This window comes from Pezoporus flaviventris, unplaced genomic scaffold (genome assembly GCF_033815535.1).
Source record: "Pezoporus flaviventris isolate CSIRO_AGI_PZ_B2104156 unplaced genomic scaffold, CSIRO_AGI_Pfla_v1 ptg000001l, whole genome shotgun sequence".
In the NCBI taxonomy this organism is placed as follows: domain Eukaryota; kingdom Metazoa; phylum Chordata; class Aves; order Psittaciformes; family Psittacidae; genus Pezoporus; species Pezoporus flaviventris.
This window is the reverse complement of record NW_026892549.1, coordinates 31381294-31399146: the sequence shown is the minus strand read 5'-3', so window position 1 is coordinate 31399146 and position 17853 is coordinate 31381294. Positions and strand designations below refer to the sequence as shown.

At 40.5% G+C, this 17853-nt stretch overlaps 1 protein-coding gene across 7 annotated transcripts in view; it reads left to right on the top strand.

Moving 5' to 3' along the window:
- ZMIZ1 (zinc finger MIZ-type containing 1) overlaps positions 1 to 17853 on the top strand; it is a 344473-nt gene that overhangs the window by 117471 nt on the left and 209149 nt on the right. For all 7 annotated transcript variants that reach the window (XM_061450341.1, XM_061450374.1, XM_061450321.1 and 4 more), the window contains exon 3: positions 4613 to 4695. The gene's annotated coding sequence lies outside the window, so the exon portion shown is untranslated. The remainder of the gene's footprint in view (positions 1 to 4612; positions 4696 to 17853) is intronic.

The following is a 17853-nucleotide window of genomic DNA, read 5'->3' as shown; positions in this document are numbered from 1 at the left end:
TGCATTGCTTTACTAATATTTAATGTTTCTCTTTCATAAATCTAGCAGACTCTCCCTTTTTCTGCAGAGGACAGCATCCTCTGCTTGTCAGGCATACGCTCAGTGTTGATCTTGATTTGCTTTAGAATTCCAAAATAGAATTTCAAGTCTCTGAAAACTCCAGAGTTGATAGAGAATTACGGTACCTAACAGGGACTGCATATAATATTTAAACAGTGTGTAGAAGTGTTTAAAATTTCCTGTTTAGCAGAAGTATGCTTGTTGATCAGTAAGCTTATTTAGGAAGGACAGCCCTTTGTATTCTTCACTTATGACCCAGTTGCAGCCCTGGATAAATGAGAACTTGGGATTCTGTGGTTTTAAAAAACACGGTTTCAAAACCATGCTGTGGTTTTACAGGAATTTTGGGTTTGAATATATTCTGTAGTTCAAGAATAGTGCTGGAACTTGGAAAGAATTTGTGAAAGTAGAAAAATACCTGGAATTTGCACCTGCCTTATGTATTTCCATAAGAAAATTGTACAACAGGCTCATGTCTATCTTTGCAGTATTTCTGGTTTCCAGGGATGTGTGTGTTTTGTATTTGCTATCTCTTAATTTTTGTTTGGGTATGTAGAGGCCAAATGGTATTTTGTTTCTGGAAGCTGAAGGTTTTGCAGCTCAAGTCCAGTGCAGGCTGAGTGCTGAGGTGTAGACACTGAGATATCCTGAGGTCCCTCTTGCTTTCCTCAGAGGATAAGGCTGAGACACAGGGCTCTAGGAAGGTCTATGATACTCCAGGAACATCTAAAAGAAACGTGTCTCTCAGAACTGCCAGGTGCTAGGTGGGACCAGGATGTGATGAGAAAGCAGGGAAAGTTGTTTGTGCTTAACCCAAGTCCATTGCAATGTTACAGCTGAGATGTGGGAGGCCTAAAGATGAACTCTGTGTTGCCTCCCTATTGTTGGATTTCTTCCAGTTCTCGCCTGCAGTGTTTCTTACATGCTTTTAAGACTTGCCATGATGCACAGTTTGCTCTGGGTGTTTCCCTTATGTATATTGACCTTTTCCATTGATTCATCTTGGCAAAATCACTAAGAACCAGAATGCCATGTTAAAAGAAAACTGTTGAAACTGTATGGAATATTGGGCCTAAATTGCTGGGTTTGGTGGCAGGGGCTGCAGGGGAGGGAGACATCGCCTGGGCTGCCCTGCAGGAATGCCCCTGTGGGACCGTGGCTGCCCCCGGCTGGAGCTAGGACATCCTTGGCAGACTGGGACTAGTGGAGGAGGAGTCCAGGCTCGGATGGGAAATCAAGTGAAGCAGCAAGGAGCGGTGGAAGGACAAATGAGAAGTGGGGAGGAGCAGACAAACCACTGAGCATACAGCCCACAGCCACCTCTGCTGCCTGTTGCCTCACCAAAGCAGTTGGACTGGACTGAGTGCGAGGCATGGCAGAAACAAGGGAAATTAGATTAGGAAAGGGGTCAGGAGAAAAGGTGTTTGGCTGAAGTTGAGCCTTGGGAAGGCAGAGGAAAAATTCCCTCAATGTTTGTTGAAATGCTTAGTTTCCTTTTTTTCCACACAATTCCCCAAACAGTAATTAAAATGTGTTAATTGGCAATAAATAAAGTAAAATTAAGTAAAGCTCCCTCAGTTTAGGTTGTTTTGCCCACAACATGCAGATAACAAATTTTGGGGATTCTTGTACTTCTTTGCCAGTTTTTGAGTCTTGGGGGTTTACATAAGCCACCTTTACAGCTTTGCTTTTGAACTTTGGAAACTTAGAGATATAGCCTTTAAAAAAAGCAAGCAAGCAAAAATATGAAAGCTGAAATTTGTACGTGATGATGAGACTCTGGAGAGCTGGCTTTAGGAAGAAGGCCTAGTATTGCAGGAGTCATGATCAAATCACCAGAGTTGGCAGCCCTTCTTGTGTTTGCTCTCCTTCCTCCTCTCACCTTCTGCAGCCTTCCCTGCTTGTATTGGTCCTCTCCTTCACCATATTGATTTTTATGGTGTAATCTACTCAGAGCAAGGGTTCTGTCTGTTATGTGGTTGTAATGCACCACATATGCATTGCTATAGAAATAATCTCATACAAAATGCCTGGAATCCCAAGCATCGAGCAGTTCATAGCCAAAAAAGCATTTGCCAAAACCCTGTGTTTTTGTGCTCCCTCTGCTGGATCTGGAAGCGCAGGAAATAATCTCTGGCTGAGTGCTGCCCGTTTCCCTCCATGCTCTTTCCTGTTCACACCTGGCAGCTCCCTTACTGGGCACCGGTGGGGATCTGTGGGGATTTGTTGCGTTCCAGTGCCGGCTTGTGCAGCTGCGTCATGGGACGTGAGCTGGGTATGAATGTGAAAAGGGTGGAGGTTGCACGGCGCCGTGTTGTGTCACAGCGAGGCCATGGTTTCACACCTGGAGAAGGGTGACTGATGCTAGGCTTAAGGTCTCTTCAGTTGTCCTTTTCCCCCTCATCTGTTCTCATTTTCAGGTGTAGCCTGCTACCCCAGACTGTACAGTGAGACTGTTTTGGGGATCTCCCTAGAAACAGGATGAGATAACAGATCATGCTTTAATAAAATGCTGATTTTATCATCAGAAACTGGTTCCTGTTCAGTGTGCTGGCAGAGCTGGGGCTGCTATGAGGGCCAGGAACAGACAGGGGCAGTGGTGGGGCAGGTGGTACAGCCCGTGGGCAAGGTTGCATGGTGAAACTAGGGAGCAGATGCTGGTAGAGACAGATGTTCTTAGAATCAGCTTGAGCCTGATTTACAAAAAGTGGTCTGTGATGTAAGTGCACAGACATGTTAGTAGGATAGCGCTTTTGAGAGGTGCTTTATGAAACAAAATGGGAATTGTGGTGCCAGTTTTACAGACGGGCAGAACTGAAGTGTAGAGGAGGGGAGCAAAATGTTGGCTCTGTGTATTGCAGTAGTGCAGTTTAAGCTGGTTTAAACAGCCTCTGTTCCTACCCTCTGCCATTGCGGCTGATCACTTCTGACCTATGCCTGCTCCCTGTGTTGTGTTGGCACAGCTGTTTATGAGAAATTAGTTCCCCCAATCCAGCTAACCATGCAGCTGCAGAAATGCGGGGTTGGACAATTTACACAAGCATCCAGGAGAGAGAAGTGAGAGGTAAAGTTGAAGCTGCCAAAGAAATGCTACAGCCAATTTGCCAATACCTCATCCTGTTGCACCTGGACTGGTACCCAGCTCCTGGGGCAGGCGGAACAAAAGTTTATCCTTTGGAGGATCAAACTTGCAAGTTGGATAAATAACTAATTCCGACTTCATGAAAGACCCCGTCTGCATTAGCTGAGAAAGTCATGTTAACACATACTAAATCTGAATCAATTAACATGTTTTTCCTGGCTTGTATAAGCAGTACAAAAGCACTGGGGAAAACTTCAGGATGAGAATAAATATGTTCCAGGGGAAAACATTCACAGTTCAATGAGGCCTTAAAAGCCAGTCACTCACCCAGGGTGCCTGTCAATACGTAACTTCTCTAAAATTGCCCTTTGTTGTGAGGCAAGAAAACCAGCAAACAGTCTGAAGCAGACAGTCCCTTGGTGGCACTGTAAGTGTTGGGGTGGGATGACTGCTTCTAACCTGTAGTTCTCAGACATGTTTTTATTCTTTGTGAATATCAGTGAACAGAATAAATATGACTGCAGAACAGATACTGAATGCAGCTAACAAGTTATTTGTAATAATTTGAGGTTTTTCTTCCGCATTTACGTCTCCTCTGACTTTTGCATCATATGAATTGTGATAGAAGTGTCTGCTCCCAAATCTGGTCCTTGGGGAGGAGCCTGGACTGGCTGTGGATTGTGTGCCTTATTCTTTTTCTGTAATACTTGCTTTTTCATGTTTAATGGAAAACTCTTTTGCATGAAAGTTATTTGGTAGTTAGTCAAAAAAGAAGGAAAATGTAGCCATCATGTTGCTTTCTTCAGTATTTGCTGAGGTTTGGAGCCTAGTAGTAAGGCTGTAAGGACACCTTGTCTGCCTGCTGAAACAGCATGTAACAAGATACATACTGCTTGTAAACATTTCTCTGTCTCCCTTCGCAGTCTTTCTTTATAATTAAAATGCATTTCCTAGAAGTCATGCTGCTGTGCCAATGTAATCCATAAACTTGTCTTGTTTTGCTGCAGACAGCATGGTGGTTTTGAGGTGTTTTGGCATATTCCCCTGAGCAGAGTTCGGGGGTTGGGATATTTTTTTTAATGGCACTTGGCTCACAACAGTCAGTGATTTATCATTTATAAAGAGAATAAAAGAGACTTCAGCATGACCTTTAACTGTAAAGAAATATTACCATTTGGCTCAGGAAATTTTGATATAAACCTCAGCAGAATTCTTGGTATCTTTTCCTTGTCTCATTGTTACAGGCAAAAAAAAACAGTAAGACTTAAACTGCTGGAGTGAGTCTTAAAAGCTTGGGGGTGGTAGAGCTGAGCTGGAACCTCGATCCAGCCTCAGATCTGGTCCTTCAGGCTTGGTCCTGGTATTCCTAAATGCTCTTCATTCATTTCAGGTCTGTTCAGTGAGCTGCTTCGAATGTTACCATGTTATGCAGGAGAAGGGAAGCATGATGTGTCTGTATTTTTTTTGCAGGTAAATGGAACTTGTTATGTGAGGGCGTTAAGGAAACAGTCCCCGGCTACTGAGAGGAAGAAAGGCCAGTGGAAAAAATTCAGGTAGGAAAGCTTTATGCACCATCAGGCAGTAAACACACTTGTGAGCTTTCACTCTTTTTCTAGACGCTGCATCCTGTTTTGTGCATTAAGGGCTGATCTGGTCGCTATCAAAGTTTATTTGTTGTTTTAAGAAGCAGTCCTGTTTGCTCAATTGATTGCAACAACAAAACGCTGCAAGACAAGCCCTCAGCATAAACATTCCTTGGGCTATCCCTGGTACATTATTGATCCTGATACAGAATACAAACAGATTACTCTTTGCATGAGCCATTCGAGCTATAAAACGGGGGAGTAATATGTTCTACTTGCTGCCAATAAATGTGTATTTATAATAAACAAAGTAGAAATCCCTGAGCAGAAATGAGCAGTAGTTTCAATAATGTGTTCAATAGCTCATGTCCAGCTGTTGTACAGAAATAAAACACAGTCGGCACTCCAGGGTTTCTGTTGTCCCCCCACCAAGAGGTAATATCATCTTTGCCTTATTTCCAGTGCAGTTCAGAGCTTCTCAAGAATTTGGTCCACGTATTAGTTTTCTTGTGGACCAGCTGCCTTTCCTTACACTGTTATGTGGGTCATCTCCACTTTCACTCCTTGTCACATCTCTGCAACATTTCCTTATACTGGGAAATAGCATTCAAGACACTTTCATGCATTTGTAGCTGTTCTGAATGCAACTGAAATTAGGGTAGGAGGAGTCAGTACCTTGTGACCATCACCACCAGAGTGCATGGATGATAACCCATTTCCGAAAGGAAAAAAAGTTAATGATCTGATCTACCCTGCTCATATAATCCTCCCTCCCCCTCATCCATATTTTCAGTGCTGCACTTTGATGAGCTACAGATAGTTGACCTGAAGGCATTTCTTGATGAACATTTCTGTCTGCTCTCAGCCTTGAAAAACTCAACCTTTTCATGAGCTGTATGGGAGAAAAATGTGTAAGACTAATATTTATAGGCTGAAAGAGGGGGTAGAGGAAAGACTGAAGTGTAAAACTTGCTTCCAGCAGAAATGCCATCCCTCTTTTACCTCTGATAATTAGAAGCATTTTTGACATGGCTACAAAAGCAAGTTAGTGGTGTGTGCCTGCCATTGGCTGTGCTTTTGCACTGCAGGACTGTTTTTCTTTTTGTACAGTGATGCTTGCTTCTATTTTGTTTCAAGACAAAAACAGAAATTTCAACTGATACTCAACTATTATGTTATGATTCATCCATACTCCTACATTTAAAATTATTACTTCTAAGTACTTACACATGTAAAAACTGGAAGGTTGTTATTCAAGTTCACATTTTGAGTACTTTTTCATAATGTTTAGTAAAGTTCATGTGCATAAATCCTTTCATTAACAGTTCTAACTAAAATCATACTGAAAGACTAGGAGGAGGAGAGGTTTTAACAGCTGTGATTTTTGCCAGGAAAAGATCTTGTTATATTAAGAAATACAATATTACTGATTGTAACTGTAATAGGAGATTTAGAGGACAAATACTTTTTACTGGTGCCTTAAAGAGTATGCTTTATTTTATGCTTCCTGAATGTAGGTCTAAGACTTTGGTCTTTAATTATAAAAAAATAGCGTGTGCAGGCACAGAAATACAGCAAATAAATAAAAAAAAAAAACCACCCCAAACCCCACCCTGTTTCAAAACTGTATTCCTGAAAATTTCCTGGAGATTTCCCTGGACTTGGATCCTGATGTGTATTAAAAAAAAAATAAGAAAATCACTGTTTTGTGAAGGAACTTGGGAAAGAAGTTCCTTGCTGTGCCTTCAGGTCATGTGACCTCGCTGCTGTAGAGCTGGAATGTTTGCCATGGTATTTCCGGAGGCTTAATAAACACACAGAAAGAACAGGAGGGTGAGGAGGATTTATTTTTTAATTATTATATTCCCCCTCTCCTCCTTTTCCTTCTTTTTTTTTGGCAGCCTACATTAATTACACTTTAGGTGTGAAGTTTCTTTAGGAATCCAGAAGAGTTTTTATCTGATCAGTCCAATGAATTTTAAGAATTCATCTGTTTTTTCCAAGAAAAAAGTTAAAAGCTTTTTGACACTACTTTTAATTGCTGAATTTGTCTAGAATTATTTCTTACTTAATGTAATACCTGCCAACCTACATATTAAGCCTAACACCACTATTTAGATGGTGTTACTGATTTACTTTTGAAATGTATAGCTGTGAGTGGCATTCAGTAATCTGACTTGATAGCTGTCATCTTGCAAGCTAGAGTAATGCAAACAGAAGATGAGCACTCAGAAAAGGTTACAGTGAAGAGCCATTTTCTAAGTCCTGCTGCAGCAGCATAGAATCCCCAAGTCAAATGAGAAAAGCAGAGAATTAGTTCTGGCTGCTGGTGTATGAGGGTTAAGATTATGCAAACCTTTTCTAACTGTAGGAGTGGCACATGCTCCTTTGGAGACTTTGCTGCCAAGGCATAACATATCCTTGACATTACAGACTAACACAAAGATCCTCACAATCCTGGTTTGAGCTGGTGTTTGCAAAGTGGGCTGCAGGAGACCCTGCACTCTTTCTTTCACCCCTAGGCTGGTAGAGGTGCACCTTCTCCTCATCATCCCTTCCCCTTCCAGCCGAACTCAGCTGCTTGTTGAACAGGGGCAGAGAACTGATACGTTTTAAAAATAACCTGGCAAAAATGGGGAGGGAGGGGGAGGATCAACGGACTATTTTTAACTTAACCAACTCCGTTTGTTACACAGTACCATTAAGTTATCCTGAGGCAACCAGGAGGGGTAGGGAGAGGACAGTGCAAAGGGTAACAAGCAGCCAGAGCCAGCTTTGTCACTGCAAAAAATCACCCTAGCGATGCGGCTGTGTGTTCCATGAGGCTGCTCAGGGCACAGTCAGTGGGAGGTTTATGACCACATCCAGGTGGGCTTGTTGCTGAGTCAGATTATTAACTGCATCAAAAATTACTAAAAGGCAGCATGGTTTTGCTTAGAGTGTTCCTTTAAGCTGTGAAGCAGTAGATTCTCCCTTTCCTTGGAAGAGTGTTGGCATAGGAAGAGTGGGGCAAAGACACAGCAGGAAAAAAAGCTGAATGTTTGAGGAAAGGGAATTGTCCCTCCCAAAACCAGCTTTGTTAACAGAACTGGATGGGAGAAAATAGGGGCAGCTTCCTGTCTAAAAGAAAATGAGAAGATCTGTTTGAGGTGGTCGTAGTGATAATTTTGGAACTGCTCCCATGCTGTAGGGGTAGACAGATGGGTTACAGCAATTGCATTTCTGCAGTTTTGAATCTGTAAAGCTGACTTGGGGCATGCTTTGAGTCTAAAGGTAGACAGCTGAACCGGTAATGTTACCGCTGTTTCCTGAGTGCCCTGCCCCTTGTCATGTCAGTATTGGGGAATGGTGACTATGTGGGAACGGAGAGTCCTTTTTTCCCTCCTGTTTACCTTGGTGGTTATTGGTAGAAAACTACTGGATCCTGTGGCATAAAATACATACTGCAATAACTGGTCAAAGTCATCTGGATTGGGCTAGTCTAGAATGGTGGTGCCTACAGGTCTGTAACTAGAGCATGTCCTGAAGCTGTTGGACTGCTACACGTAGGGAAGAACATTTCCACAATCATCTTAACTATAAATGCACTGGTATTTGTAAATTACCTTTTGTAAAAGCAAGCCATGATTCAAAGACAGACTTCTAGTTTAAGTTACACAGTATCTGCTTGTATATGTGGCTTTTTTTCCAAGTGAAGGTATAGAAATGTGGAGAATTACCCAAGAAATCTGAGTAAGGTATTGGTAATTTCTTATGTGCGTTGTCTTCAGTGCTGTGCTTTTAGTAAAAAGCTGTAGCGCCTTAAGTTCTTTAGGCAGCAGAAATAATGTACAAGAATGTCTCTTTTTTTGGAGATGTTCTAGTGTTTTAATCTTGTTCCTTAGTATATCTCACTGGTTTGTAGCTTCTGTGCCTTTATGAGAATGTACAAAGACTTTTTATAATTTTATAATAATAATATCTATATCTGAATAATACTTTCCATGCCATTTCATTTTGCCCCTTGCCATCTAAGACTTCCCAAGTCTTTATAAGGAAACTTTGTTGAGGCAGGCCATTGGGAATCATGGTTGAAACTTGTTCTCAAAAGCTCTGTTCTTAATTGCCTTTGACAGTGGCTGGGAAAGATGTCACTTCAGCATAGTGAAAAGCAACCAAAATAAATTATATTTTTAATGAAGGATTCTCTATCTGGATGAATTGATACTGGCAGGACAGTACTGGTTAAAAATAGAAGAGCCTTCTGCAGACACATTGCAGTTTATCCTGGTTTTATTTTGTCTAAAGAAAAAGCAATGTACACATCTTGAGCATAGACAGGCCTTTTAGTCTAAGGTACTTCCTTTGGCTGATGGCTTCTGATTTTTTTATTTTATTTATTTTTTTATAAGAAAGTATTGCTTTGAAGGGAGACCAAATAGAATCAGTATTCCAGTATTCTGTTTATCATGTGATGGCATGGGAGATTGCTGTATCCGGTACTAAACCTATTTTATGGTGATAGGGACAAGATTCCTACAGCCTTGTAAAGGATGCTAGCTTGCATTCCTCTGTGCAAGGAAGTATTTCCAAAAGAAATAATACATTCATTGAATATTTATATTATTAGCTACAAAGTATTTGTAGCTAACTGGCAAATATTTTACCTCTCTATCCTCCCATTTCCTCTTAATCTTGTTTATTGCCTCAGTGGTATTTTTCCAACTATTAGAAATGTGTTCTTCTAGGGTATTTTAGATCAGCTGCTTTACAAGTCAAGAATTTGTATCTTTTCACTGAAAGCATATGTAATGAAAGGGGTTGAATGCATAATTCAACTTGTACAGCTTACACATATGTATACTGCATATATTAGACATATTCTAGATATATTGGATACATGTGTGTAAGTTGAGATCCTGTTTCAGAACAGTCTGTTAACAATTGACTTATATATGCATTTTTAAATGACAGACACATTTTAAATAAGGTTAACTTAACCTGCAATAATAATGCTGTTGCAGATTTTTTAAATATGTTTCATATTGAACAGCATTTAACTAAATTCCTCTATTTAATCTTACTAAGGTTAGAAAATGCAAGGTAGAACTGTTTTTTCACACCTTTTGTGAGGCTTTGATATTTCTGATAGCATAGCTTTCTTTTTCAGGCTTGAAGTGGGAAAAGAGAAAGAAATTTATTTCTTTCTCAAGACAAAAGAACAATGAAAGTGTAATTTCAGCTCTCAGTTTTTCTTTTGTCTGTGGCTAAGTCCATCACTTAACCTGGTATGATTAATCCAGTTTGATTTGTTCATGTTTTTAGAAGTTTATGAAAGGACAGGGAAAAGGGAAGAAAAAAACTCTTTTGAAGCACCTGTCAGTGGTTCAGATGCTGCCTTGAATCATAAAGATACGTATTACTGAGATCTGTGCTACCAGAACACAGGAAGTACTCTGTGAAATGCCAGCAGGTGTATGGCCTGAGCTGACAATCAGGGCCAGGTATTTATGCTAGTGGAACTTTGCTGAGAATTTACGCTCTGCACCACAGGTCAAACTAAGTCTTTATAAAAGATTTTGAGCTAACAAATCATGGAAAACCTCCATATACACAATGTAATCTTAAATCTCATAAGTGAAAATACACCTAATTGAGCTGCAGAATGTGAACACGAGAAGTATGTCTGCAATGCCACGTGAGGTCCCTTCTCTCACTTGCTTGTACCTGTTCCATACAGCAGAAAGCTCAAACAACTGAAAACTAAAAATGTTGCTTTACAAACAGAGTGGAAGGAAGAAGAAAACAGGCATGAACACCATGATACCAAGTGTTTGCCACAGCAACACTCTGGTGGCAGAGAACTCGACAAAGTAATTGTATGTTGAATAAGAAGGTATTTCCTTTTGTTGCCTTTGAACAAGGCACTTTACTGGCATTTCCTCTTGCTCATATGTTCTCTTACTGGGTGGGCAGAAGCTCACTAATTTCTGCAGGCCAGTTTCTGTTTAACATAGTTTAGTAATGACCATTTTATTACTATCCTTTTAAATTTAACCATTCCTAGTCTTTACAGGTGGTGTTCTTACCACACGCTTCCCTACGCCCTCCAGTGATTTCCATTGCTACCATTTGATTTTTTGTCTGGTTTTGCTCTGTATCCATAAGTTTCTCCTACACCATTTAACTATTAAACTATTGCCAACCACCAGATTATCACTGCTCCTTTAATATTAACTATGGCATCAGAGTAGTGCTATTTTTTTGAGGTCCTAGTTTGATAATAGATTTCCTTCTCTGAGCATGTTCCTCCTCTGGACTGTTCAAATGTCCACTAAGTGGAGTGCATTCTTCCTTAGTTGGTGGGACAGATGTCTGGCAGATTTAACATTTACTATTTCATATTAACCAATTTATGGCCATTTAACATCTACTGTATGATAATGAAGGTTTGGGTTGTTTGTTTTTTTTTTTGTCTTTATTGACCTGGACCTAACAGAAGCTGGGAAACTAGAGGTGGAGTGCTCTTTATCAGTTTGTAGACTCTTGCAGTACTTTACTCTGCCCTTCTCTCACATCTTTGGCATTTCTGGTACCTTTCTCCTACCTGGTACCTTTTTTCTCATGCTTCCTCTGAAATTCCCACCTGAAGACCTCCATTCCTTCCATCTCCTTGCAGCACTCAGTCAGATCCTGTTGGTTTGCAGTCAGAGCATTCTAGGAGTTCATGTAGAGGGAAACAAGTTGTTCTTGTAGTAGAGGAGTATACCTGAGGAGAACATGGGCACCTACACCTATATAATCTTGTGGGCAGACATGAGCTTGGTCTGCTCGTCTTCAGCTGGCCACATTCCGTGTGAATATGAACCAGCAGAAACCCCATATCCATCGTTAGCATTGTGCTGAGCTTGAGCTAATAAGCTCGGTCTCTTGGCAGGATATGTTAGATCAGGCTTACTGCTGTGCTAATTGTGCTTACACAGCTTCCAGTTTGGAGCTGGCTCATTTACAGCTGGCTTGGATGATGGCCAAGAAGGCTCGCCTAGGCCTGCAGTATGCCATGCAGACATACACACATCTACCACTTGAACGTGTCTGTCAATAGCAGGAAATTATATTTGGAGGGAGGGGAAAATCTTTGGCCTGGCTGCATGAGTAAACAAGGATAATATTAATGAATGAGGAAGTAGGTAACAGTTTTCATAAGGAGAAGAACTGATTATTCTAAATGTAGACTCACAACCACAGGTTGTTTTCGGCCCCATCTTGTTCCTCATTTACCACTGTTCTTGTTTTTTTTTTTTACAATATAACTTGGGAATGTTTCCCAGACATAAGAAACTTTATTGTAGAAGTGAACAGCCTGGTATTTTAATTGGGAAACCCAAACTAATCCAAACACATTAAAAACTGGGCAAAATTTGAGAGGGGAGAAGTTTGCCTTTATGATTAGCCCATCCTCTTTTGTCTTCCCTTGCATCGCATGTTAGCAAATTACTTTGTACATTGGTTATAATATAGTGTCAAGGATCTGTCCATTTTAGTGTAGAAGTGCTGTAGTAAAAGGCACAAAATACTCTTAGTAACAGGAGTTATATATGAAGAAGCTGTAAAAAGCTGAATTTTGTTTATTTAGGTTTGGAAAGCTAGAGCTCAGAATGACTTAAAAGCCACACCCTTAGCTGGCATAGATTGGTTTCATCAGTTACCAACAGTTGTGTTATTTACTTCAGCAAGAATCTGTCCCCTCAGATATAAAGAAATCTTCTGTCTGTTGAGGAGGGTGGCGATGGACGGGAACACGAGTGTGTATGTATATAAATAGAGAGCAAACTGGACTGCTCTCTTCTTTTATTGTGACATACAAGAATGATTCATCAGCCACATCGCTATGAGCTCTCTTAATATTTGAGCCCATTTTTATCAAACTATTTTCTTGGTCACAAACATCCATGCATTGCTGTGTTAATCTGCTTGACACTTTAGAGACCACTTCTCCATTTGAGCAAGCCTCAAAGAGACAGTACCAACCTTTTAGTTCTAAAATCATTGTTATTAAAGCAACCAGGGTAATGTATCTCTGCAAAGACAGAGCTGAATAATGATTTAGCTCCCAGAATTAATTCGAAATTTCAGCAGCACTAAGTAATATTTTAGTAGCAGTATAATCCCATACATCACATATTAAGTCTGCAGACTGCACTGCCAGTGGAAGAACCCTGCAGTATTTAAATGACACTGTAACACCATGGTATTACATTCAGGTCATTAGGGGGCATTTGAAGTTATCTGGCAGAATGTCAAGGGTGAATCGTATAATCTCTGTTTCTTTGCCTCTCCAAATGCATAGATTAGGGTTTTTTAAAAAACAGATTACACCTAACTCACCAGTGTTCCGTCTCAGCCCCTGTATCACCAGTGCTCTGCTTGCACTGTCAGTAAACGCTGAGAGCATAACCAAGGGAAAGGGGAGTAATAGACAGATGTAGGTGGCTCAAATGGCTGATGATGTAGGTGGAAGAAGCACCTGAGGGTTGGTTTGTGAGTTTTGTTTTGTTTTGTTTGCTTTTTCTTGTATGAATCAGAGCAATTGATATACGTGCATAAACCCAAATATTTGGCTTTTGTGGCAGGTGTAAGCAGGGTTCGATAATAACGGAAAATGCTTAGCCCCCAAGATGAGTGCTTTCCAGAGCAGATCCCCAACATTAACTTCTGAAGAGGGAGGGGCACTCCTGCAACTGAATGTACCAAGGGAGATGGACACCTCTCCTTTGTGCCTTAGAAACTCCTTCTAAATTCATGTGTGTGGCCCATCATAACGATTTTGAAACCTCTTTTCAAATGTACTCATCATTCAGACAGCTTTGGTTGAATTTAGAGAGAGAGATTAGACTGTGAAAAGCATGTGTTCTCAGCAGCTTATTGCTGCCTCTGGCAGAAGTCACTGCTGTTCGGATCTGCTAGCTAGATAATTCACGTGATTATTCCATGTGCCGTTAGAGACAAACTGATCTGGGTTAGTTTAAACATGTAAATAGTAGTTCTGGATCATTGTTTCTGCAAGAAGCAGATAATCATCACAGAAGTAGCCTAGCTGGTTGATAGGCAGTAAATTTCACCACGTGTGTCTTCCCTCATCTTTCCTTCACTGAGTCTTAACTACATCTTTTGGGGTGATGTGAACACTTTGAAAAAAAAAAACCAAAAACCAGTCATAATAATAGGATAAGCTAAGGCAAGTGAAGTTGAAGTGATGTTTAACCTCCAGTGGTCAGACTGGCAGTGGTCACCTGCAGGTTGGTCAGGGGTTGGTAAAGTTTTCAATGAACAGAGTGCCCATCATGTGAATAGGACATAGTCAGTGCCCTTTCTGTGCTCAAAGTAGTTGAGAGGGAAACCCAACAGTAGTTTGCTTGTTTGAAGAGTTTGTTTTCCTCTAGCCTAGAATACAGGCCAGGTTCCCTTATGGTAATTCATGTTTTCTTCTTGCTACACTCCATGTGATAGGAAATTCTTAGAAAAGTCTCAGAGGCAAGAGGTGTGTTTGGCTGCCACATACTGGTGCTCGAAAAGAGCATTGAGGATCCTGGAAGCTATTTTTACAGGTGGTCTTTCAAAAAATAGCCTCAACTTCTCATTAGGGAATGGTCATTTTAAATTGAAAGTAGAAAATGTAAAGTATTGATTACATATGCAAGTACAAGAAATGTACATATTTATACTAGCTTTCCAGAAGCTTGTAGGTAAAAATTGATTTAAATCACATTTTTCCTTCTAATGTGGCACAAGAAGTAGTAGGTTTGCTCTTCAGGAAGTATGTATGAACCCGTAAAACTATGAAATTGTGGAGAGAGCTTTATTCCAGCTGTATTGTTAAACAAAGTCACATTGGAAATCTTCTGGGTCTCCCTTTCCTAAGTAAGGGACATGCGCTTGTTATCAGGACACAGCAGCAAGCAGTACCGTGAAGTTCAGTATGGGATTGATCCTTGTTTATCAAACACATACTGTATAGCAGGTTTACTGTAGTCTATACACACTAGAAATAAACAGCGGCCCAGCACTTAATGTTAAAGTGCCACTTGTACTGCCTTTTCAATGTATTTGCTGAAGCTGCAACACTGTTTTGCACCAAGATTTAGATAATTTAGCCTTTCTGAACTGGAAGAATCGTGCTGCTCTCACTGGTGGTACAAAACTAAAGCCTGTTTTCCTCCCAGCTCATTGAAGGCAAACGTCTAGGGCACGGGCTTCATTGTCCATTGCATCCATCGTTACTTTTTGGGTGCAGTCAGTTTGAACCATTGCCAGCTATGGTTTTGGTCCAGAAACTTGTCAAACCAACTTATGCCTCTATCTTCTTATAAGGACTGGTCAGGGAGATAGCAAGACTGTAAGACAATCCACATTATCTTACGAGATTTTGTGTATATAATAAGCTCTGAATAATTACACAATAAAGTAATCATCCAGCAAATTATTATGTTCCTCAGTAGGGAACCTCAGTAATAGGTCTGGCATAAATAGAACTTTTCTTTTAATAGCCAGCGTCAAAGGGCTTTAAGTATTAGCAGTATTTATCTGAAGTTGAACTGATATCAATTTCATTTTCCAGTTCTTTGTAGGATGAAAATTCTTTGCTCAGAGTGAATCCTTAATGATGAATTGAAGGTCTGCTGTGGAGCTTCATTTCAATGTTTATTCCCTTCCTTCACAGTGGGGTGCAGGATTGTAGACATTAGTCTCAAATTATGCCTTATTAATGATTGTGAGTAACCAGTAGCTACTCTGGTTCTTAACCTGATGACATTATGGGTTTATGCACAAAACAGGGGAATTGACCAGATTTGCTCATTTTGTTGCATAAAGGTAGCTGGACTTCTGCAAACATCTTAGTGGATTGGATTCACTTTTGATATTGGTCAAGAATATACCTGTGACAATATCCATCATTTTGGGAAGGTTTTGCCTTTGTCTTCTGTAGCCAGTAAACTTATTTCTTTGGATATATATACAAGCAAAGCCAATTTACTACTTGTAACAGGAATGTACTCTGCAGGGTACCAGAATTGTCATATTTATAGATGTAATATTTTCTGATGGAGATGCTGTACTTTGCAGCATTTCTGCTTACTTTTGAAAGCTTGAAGTTATTTTTTTTGGCAACATGTGTGCACACATACAAGCACAAAACGCGTTATCAGCCCAAATCTTCAGGCTAAGTGTGTGAGCCCAGGTGTCATGTTTCTAATGTCCTCTGCATGAAATGTGAAATAATTGCTCAAGCGTCGAAACTATGCATATGTTTATGAAACATGAAATACAGGCACAGTCTGTGATTTCAAGTGTCTTATGAAAATGTGCATGTGGTAAGGCCACGCTATCTTCAAAATAAACTTTTCATGTTCTTGAACTTTAGACTTTTCAGTCTTCAAAAGTGGTGTGAATGACAGAATACCTTAAATACCTCTGTATGTGTTTATATTCAGTAGGTGTAAAACCACTTGCACCAAGCTAACGTATTGCAAAGGAGAAACATCTGCTGAATTAATTTTCATTAAGTAGACGGTTCTTTACATTTCTATGTTGTGAAACAGTGGCCTCCCAGCCAAGAGGAGAAGAAGCATATGGGTATAGTGACTTGATAAATAAATGAAACAAGTAAATCATGTGTAAACAAACATGAGTGACAAAAAGACAAGCGCAAAAGCGTTTGTACACAGAGTACTGTGGATGGTGCCTGCCTCTCCATCATGGCCCCAAACCCCTAGAAGAATCAAAGACTTCATTCTTACTGGAGAGACTGAAGGAAGCTGGTGTTCAAAGATAGCTTTGAGTCAGAAAGCATGGACTAGAGGGAAATAGTACAGTCACTAAGATGTGTAACTTCAGATGGTGTTGGAGTGTCTGAGATGTCATTGAGAATTGCTGCTTAGGAAGAGGCCTGCCTTAGCTTATGTTTTCAGAATAAAGGCACATTAAATCAATACCTGAAGTGGGCTGCTCTGGGTGCAGGTTGTCATTACATCCTCTTTACTGGTCTCTGTTAAGCCTCTTTTTCCATGCATGTAATGCTGGGACTTCTAAGGCCACACGCCTTGGCTGTCTTGTGGCAATAAGCCAAGTCATTCTCTAGATGGTTCCTAATGAATTATAGAGAAAAAACCTGTTCTGTTCCTTAACTGGTTAAGACTTAAAAGAGCAATGAAGGCTCTTGTATAATTAACCCTTGTAATTGTCTTCAACTTACAAAGCTATAAATTGGCATGAATGCTAAACGTATGCTCCGATCCTTATCACCACTGAATCACCTTGAAGCTGTGACTGAATGTTTTTTGGTAATGCATAGATACAAGAGATGTCAAGTCAAACTGTTCAGAAAACAGAATTCAAAACAAGTTTTTCTAACAGAAGAAGTTGTTTTGACTTAAACTCTTTGTTTGGAAAAACGGCTCTACCAGTATTGCTGCAAATATTTATGCTGTTTCTCCAAACCTTATCAATTTCCTTGCCCTAAGAATAAAAGGCTGAGTAAGAGCCTGAGTAACTTGTAATAAATGCGTATCCTGGAGATAAATGTCAGTGTGACAGTTCTTGGGATTAGATATTATAAGGGGTTTTTATAGGGCACTTTTGATAGAACATGACCAGCTAGGAAACTGATTTCCAGCTGTACCTTAGTACTGTTCAACTCTGATCTGCTAAGTCCCTAGTAGGGGTTAAAAAGTAATGTGGTTTCTGTGCCCTTGTTTTTGCCTCCCTCCAGCTCTGCCTGCCAGAGAGTGTTAGTGCAGTGGTAGATGTCTAGTTGGAGGCCAGTAACTAGCAGTGTACCCCAGGTGTCAATACTGGCTCTAATGCCATTCAGTATCTCCATTAGCTGTCTGTAGCATGCAATGGAGTGTACTCCAGACAGGTTTTCAGATGACATAAAACTGGGGGAGATGGCTGATAACATCAGAGAGTCGTGCTACCATCTACATAGACAGCCTGGAGAAATGGGCTGACAGGAACCTCATGAAGGCAAAGGCTTTCACCTGGAGAGATGAACAGCCCCAGGCACCAGTATTTGCCAGGGGCCACCCAGCTGGAAAGCAGCTTGGCAGAAACAGACCTAGGGGTCCTGGTAGATACCAACCTGAACAT